This window comes from Dryobates pubescens, chromosome Z, assembly GCF_014839835.1.
Source record: "Dryobates pubescens isolate bDryPub1 chromosome Z, bDryPub1.pri, whole genome shotgun sequence".
Taxonomy (NCBI): domain Eukaryota; kingdom Metazoa; phylum Chordata; class Aves; order Piciformes; family Picidae; genus Dryobates; species Dryobates pubescens.
In genome coordinates, this window is record NC_071657.1 from 50,342,715 (window position 1) to 50,348,985 (window position 6,271).

A 6,271-nucleotide genomic window follows, 5' to 3' on the forward strand; every position below is an offset into this window, starting at 1 on the left:
TATACACTTACAAGCCAACAAAACTTAGGAGTGGGAGGGACTGTAGCTTTTAAAATCTGAAGAGCAATCTCTGACTACAGCATTAGACATTTTGTGTGTGAGATATTAGATTCATCAGGGATAAAGTATCCAGAAACAACATCCTCTGAGTGTAGAGGACTAAGAAGGTCTGCGTGTAGGTCAGTGTAGGACTAAGAAGGCCTGGCATTCGGCTAGCAAGCTGACTTGGGTCCGGCACTGGGACCAACAACCTCGGAAGGCACTTCACTCTACTTTCCTTTTCAGGCTACGGGAGCGGCAGGACCCCGGCGATCTCCAAGCAGACAGTGAGGTCCAGCATAGCCACCTTCTCACATGCCTGCCTGCTCATGATCTTGATGTCAGCCAAGGCAAATTTAAAACGCAGCCAGGGATTGCGTGGGCTTGCATTCAAGTAGCAATCCCATGCTCTCACTCAGCTGCAGCCAGCTGCACGCACCGCCGCACTTTTTTTTTTTTTTTTTCACCCACTAGGTCACGTGGCCAGGGATAGGGATGGTTGCAACTCACAGCAAAGCTGCCTTCAAAAGATCAGTGTAGACCCAGACTGGGGTCAAACATAAGCAGGTAGGTGTCCAGGTATCTGGCTGCAGAGAGTGCTGGAGCCTGACACTTGAAATGGAGGGCAGTGGAGACAAAACCTGCATTAGGTGTGAGCAGATTGACTCTCTGCTCTAACCTAGTGACTAAACTGAAGGATGAGGTTGCTAGACTTAAAAGTGTAAGGGAATGTAAAGGGGAGTTGAACTTGAGTAACCAGGCTCTACAGGCTCCCATAGCAGAGGCTGGTTACCAAAAAAGCAGTGGAGAATGGATGCAGGTTGCTCTTAAGAGACGCAAAGTAAAACCTCCTTTCCTCCCCTCACCTTCCCCACTGCCTTTGGGAAACAAGTATGGGCCACTGGAAGATGAGGGTGAGGTGATTTGGATGGCAGAGGACACACCATCTGAGGTGTTGCCTAAGGCAAAACAGCCTAAGACAAAACAACCTTCCTCCAGCATCAGGACTTGTTCCCACAAAAAAAAAAAAAGAGGAGGGTAATTGTTTTTGGTAATTTCCTCCTGAGGGGAACAGAAGGCTCCATATGTTGGCCAGATCCTTCCCACAGGGAAGTTTACTGCCTCCCTAGAGCCCAGGTCAGGGATGTTGCCAGAAGGCTGCCTAGTCTGGTACAGTCCTCTGATTACTATCCTCTAATAGTTATGCCGTTAGGGAACAATGATGTTGCAACCACAACTCCCAGGGCTATCAAAAACGACTTCAAGGCCCTGGGAGAACCGGTTGAGGGGTCAGGGGCACAATTAATTTTTTTCATCAATACCCTTAGTTGTAGGAGGAAATGGAACCAAAAGGAACAAGTCAGCAGCTGTAATTAACAAGTGGCTCAGAGGCTGGTGTTACCAAAAGAATTTTGGGGTTTTTTATCTTGGGGAACCTTCTCTGGCACCAGGTCAGCTGGCAACAGATGGAGTACATCTGTCCCAGAAGAGCAGAAAGATCATAGTGTATGAGAATGGCCGATCCCCCAAAGGGAAAAAGGTTCTAGGAAGGGAGTTGGCAGGTCTCATTGATAGGGTTTTAAACTAGATTTGAAGGGGGAAGGTGTTGAAACCAGTCCCTCCAGACAGGAGTCTGGGGGTGCTAAGCTGGAGTCAAGGGTGAAACCAGCAGCCTAGCTGAAGTGCCTGTACACTAATGCATGAAGTATGGGCAACAAACAAGAGGAGCTGGTAGCCTTGTTGTAGCAGGAAAGCAATGATGTGGTTGCCATCACAGAGACATGATGGGATGACTCACATGACTGGAGTGCTGCAATTGACGGCTACAGGCTCTTCAGGAGAGACAGTGGAGGAAGAAGGGGTGGAGGGGTGCCCCTGTACATCAGGGAGGCACTAGATGCCGTAGAACAAGAGATCAGGGATGATCTGGTTGAGTGCTTGTGGGTGAAAATTAGAGGGAAGACCAACAAGGCAGACATCCTGGTTAGAGTCTGGTATAGACCATCCAACCAGGATGAAGTTGATGAATCACTCAATAGGCAGCTTAAGGATGTCTCAGGATCACCAGACCTTGTTCTTATGGGCAACTTTAACCTGCCTTATATCTGCTGGGAACTCAACACAGCAGAGAGGAGCAGGTTCTGTGTGAGCTTACCAGAGGTAACGCACTGCTTGACCTCCTTTTTACAAATAGAAAAGGGCTGATGGGAGATGTGGTGGTTGGAGGCTGCCTGGGGTCCAGCGACCACAAAATAATTGAATTTTCAATATGCAGTCAAGCTAAGAGGAGCAGCAACAAAACTGCTACTCTGGAATTCCACAAGGAGGACTTCAGGTTCCTCAAGGAACTAACTCAGGAGGTTCCTTGGGCAACAACTCTTAAAAACAAAGGGGTCCCAAAGGGCTGGACCTACTTCAAGAAAGAATTGTTGAAGGCGTAGGAACAAGCCGTGTGTACCAGAAGATGAGCCACTGGGGCAGATGGCCAGTCTGGATGGGTAATGAACTTCTGAGTGAATTAAGGGAAAATAAGAGGGTGTATCATCCTTGGAAGAAAAGTGAGGTAACCCATAGAATGTTGCTAAGTCATGTAAGAAAAAAATTAGAGAGGCAAAAGATCATTTAGAGCTTAGACTGGACTCTGCTGTGAAGGACAACAAAAAAAATCTTCTACAAATATATTAATAGCAAGAGAAGGGGCAAGGACAACCTCCACTCCTTGGTGGACACAAAGGGAAATATGATAACAAAAGATGAGGAAAAGGCAGAGGTACTTAACACCTTCTTTGCCTCAATTTTTACTAGAAGGACAGAATGTCTTCCAGAGAGCTGGCCTGCAGAGATGGCAGAAGGAGCCAGGGAACAGCATAATTTCCCTATGTTCCAGGAGGGGGTAGTTAGAGATCTACTCAGCCATTTGGATCCCCACAAGTTCATGGGACCAGATGGCATCCATCCTAGGGTGCTGAGAGAGCTGGCAGATGAGCTGGCCAGGCCACTCTCCATCATTTCTCAGCAGTCCTGGCTCACTGGAGAGGTCCCAGAGGACTGGAAGCTGGCCAACGTGGTGCCCATCCACCAGAAGGGCTGGTTGGATGAGACAGAGAATTATAGGCCTGTCAGCCTGACCTCAGTGCCAGGCAAGATTATGGAACAGGTCATCCTGAGTGCAATCACACAGCACTTAGAGGATGGCCAAGGGATCAGGCCCAGCCAGCCTGGATTTAGGAAGGGCAGGTCCTGCCTGACCAACCTGATCTCCTTCTATTATCCAGCTATTATCCTTCTATTATCCAGTTGGCAGCCAGTCACCAGTGGTGTGCCCCAAGGATCAGTGCTGGGCCCCATGCTCTTTAACATCTTTATTGATGATCTGGATGAGGGCATCGAGTCCATCATCAGTAAATTTGCTCATGATACCAAGCTGGGGGCAGGAGTTGATCTGCTGGAGGGTTGAGAGGCTCTGCAGAGGGACCTCGACAGGCTGGGCAGATGGGCAGAGTCCAACGGCATGAGATTTAACACATCCAAGTGCTGGGTTCTGCACATTGGCCACAGCAACCCCATGCATTGCTACAAGCTGGGGTCAGAGTGGCTGGAGAGCAGTCAGGCTGAGAGAGACCTGGGGGTGCTGGTTGATGGTAGACTGAACATGAGCCTGCAGTGTGCCCAGGCAGCCAGGAGGGCCAGTGGCATCCTGGCCTGCATCAGGAACAGTGTGGCCAGCAGGAGCAGGGAGGTCATTCTGTCCCTATACACTGCACTGGTTAGGCCACACCTTGAGTATTGTGTCCAGTTCTGGGCCCCTCAGTTTAGGAAGGATGTTGACTTGCTGGAGCGTGTCCAGAAAAGGGCAACAAGGTTGGTGAGGGTCTTGGAACACAAGCCCTATGAGGAAAGACTGAGGGAGCTGGGGTTGCTTAGTCTGGAGAAGAGGAGACTCAGGGGTGACCTTATTGCTCTCTACAACTACCTGAAGGGGGGTTGTAGTGAGGCGGAGGTTGGTCTCTTCTCCCAGGCAGCCAGTACCAGAACAAGAGGACACAGTCTCAGGCTGCGTCAGGGGAGGTTTAGGCTGGAGGTTAGGAGGAAGTTTTACACAGAGAGAGTGATTGCCCACTGGAATGGGTTGCCTGAGGAGGTGGTGGGGTCGCCGTTGCTGGGGCTGTTCAGGGCGAGGCTTGACAGGATGCTTGGTTGTATGGTTTAGTTGATTAGGTGGTGTCGGATGATAGGTTGCACACGATGATGTTGAAGGTCTCTTCCAAACTGGTTAATTCTATTCTATTCTATCAGGTGACCCGCCTGGTGAATGTGGAGAGGCCTGTGGATGTAGTCTACCTGGACTTCAGCAAGGCGTTTGACACTGTCCCCCACAGCAAACTCCTGGCCCAGCTGTCAGCCCATGGCTTGGATGGGAGCACACTGCATTGGGTTAGGAACTGGCTGGAGGGCCTAGCCCAGAGAGTGGTGGTGAATGGTGCCACATCCAGTTGGTGGCCAGTCACTAGTTGTGTGACCCAAGGATGAGTACTGGGCCCCATGCTCTTTAACATCTTTATTGATGATCTGGATGAGGGCATTGAGTTGATCATCAGTAAATTTGCAGATGACACCAAGCTAGGGGCAGGAGTTGATCTGCTGGAGCGTTGAGAGGCTTTGCAGAGGGACCTCGACAGGCTGGACAGATGGGCAGAGTCCAACGGCATGAGATTTAACATATCCAAGTGCCGGGTTCTGCACATTGGCCACAACAACCCCATGCAGAGCTACAGGCTGGGGTCAGAGTGACTAGAGAGCAGCCAGGTGGAGAGGGACCTGGAGGTCCTGGTCGATAGTTGATAAACATGAGCCTGAAGTGTGCCCAGGCAGACAGGAGGGCCAATGGCATCCTGGCCTGCACCAGGAACAGTGTGGCCAGCAGGAGCAGGGAGGTCATTCTGCCCCTGTACACTGCACTGGTTAGGCCACACCTTGTGTACTGTGTCCAGTTCTGGGCCCCTCAGTTTAGGAAGGATGTTGACTTGCTGGAGCATGTATAGAGAAGGGCAACAAAGTTGATGAGGGGCTTGGAACACCAGCCCTATGAGGAGAGGCTGAGGGAGCTGGGGTTGCTTAGCCTGGAGAAGAGGAGACTCAGGGGTGACCTTATTGCTCTCTATGACTACCTTAAGGAAGGTTGTAGACAGGCAGAGGTTGGTATTTGGAATTTTAGAATTAGAATAGAATAAACCAGGTTGGAAGAGACCTTCAAGTTCATCCTGTCTAGCCTCTTCTCCCAGGCAACCAGCACCAGAACAAGAGGACACAGTCTCAGGCTGCACCAGGGGAGGTTTAGGCTGGATGTTAGGAAGAAGTTCTACACAGAAAGAGTGATTTGCCATTGGAATGGGCTGCCTGGGGAGGTGGTGGAGTCTCCATCACTGGAGGTGTTCAGAAGGAGACTTGATGGGGTGCTTGGTGCCATGGTTTAGTTGATTAGATAGTGTTGGATGATAGGTTGGACACGATGATCTTGAAGGTCTCTTCCAACCTGGTCTGGTCTATTCTATTCTATTCTATTCTATTCTATTCTATTCTATGCCAGCTGGACAGCTTTTAACCTCTGTGTACTGACTGGATTCCTCTTCTCCATCCCTTGCTTCTGCCACATGCCTTTTTGGGCTCCAGACAGCTGCCTTCCATTTCCACTTGCTTCCTACAAGGTGGCAAGATCCACCTGTGAATAAAGCATAGTTCTTTTCATTATCAGGGAGATCATTATATGGGGGAGTCACCTCAGTACAGGTCACTGTCTGCTCTGGTAGCATTCTGAAGTCAGCACCCTCTGGCCAGTTGATCACTTCTACTATGCCAGGGCATTCGAAGCTCTCCATCTCACTGAGTTATCAGTGCCATCCACTTACTACAGGTGGCATCTGTGACATGATGTGGGGTTGATCCTCGCTCTTTAAACATTCAAGTCAGGACTGGAAGCCTTGGAGCTAAAAAGAGTGGCGTCTCAGTCTCAATGACCTCAGAAGCAGTTTGGACTCCCTCATAGGCAGCCAGGAGTTCCTTTCCTGTTGTGGTGTAGTTGGCCTCAGAGCCTTTACGCCCCTTACTCCAGAAACCTAGGCACCTGCCCCTTGTTTCACCAGGAGCTTTCTGCAACCAGCTCCACATAGGACCACTCTCACCAGCCACAATGTAGAGCACATTCTTAATCTCTGATCCAGTTCAAACAGGTCCC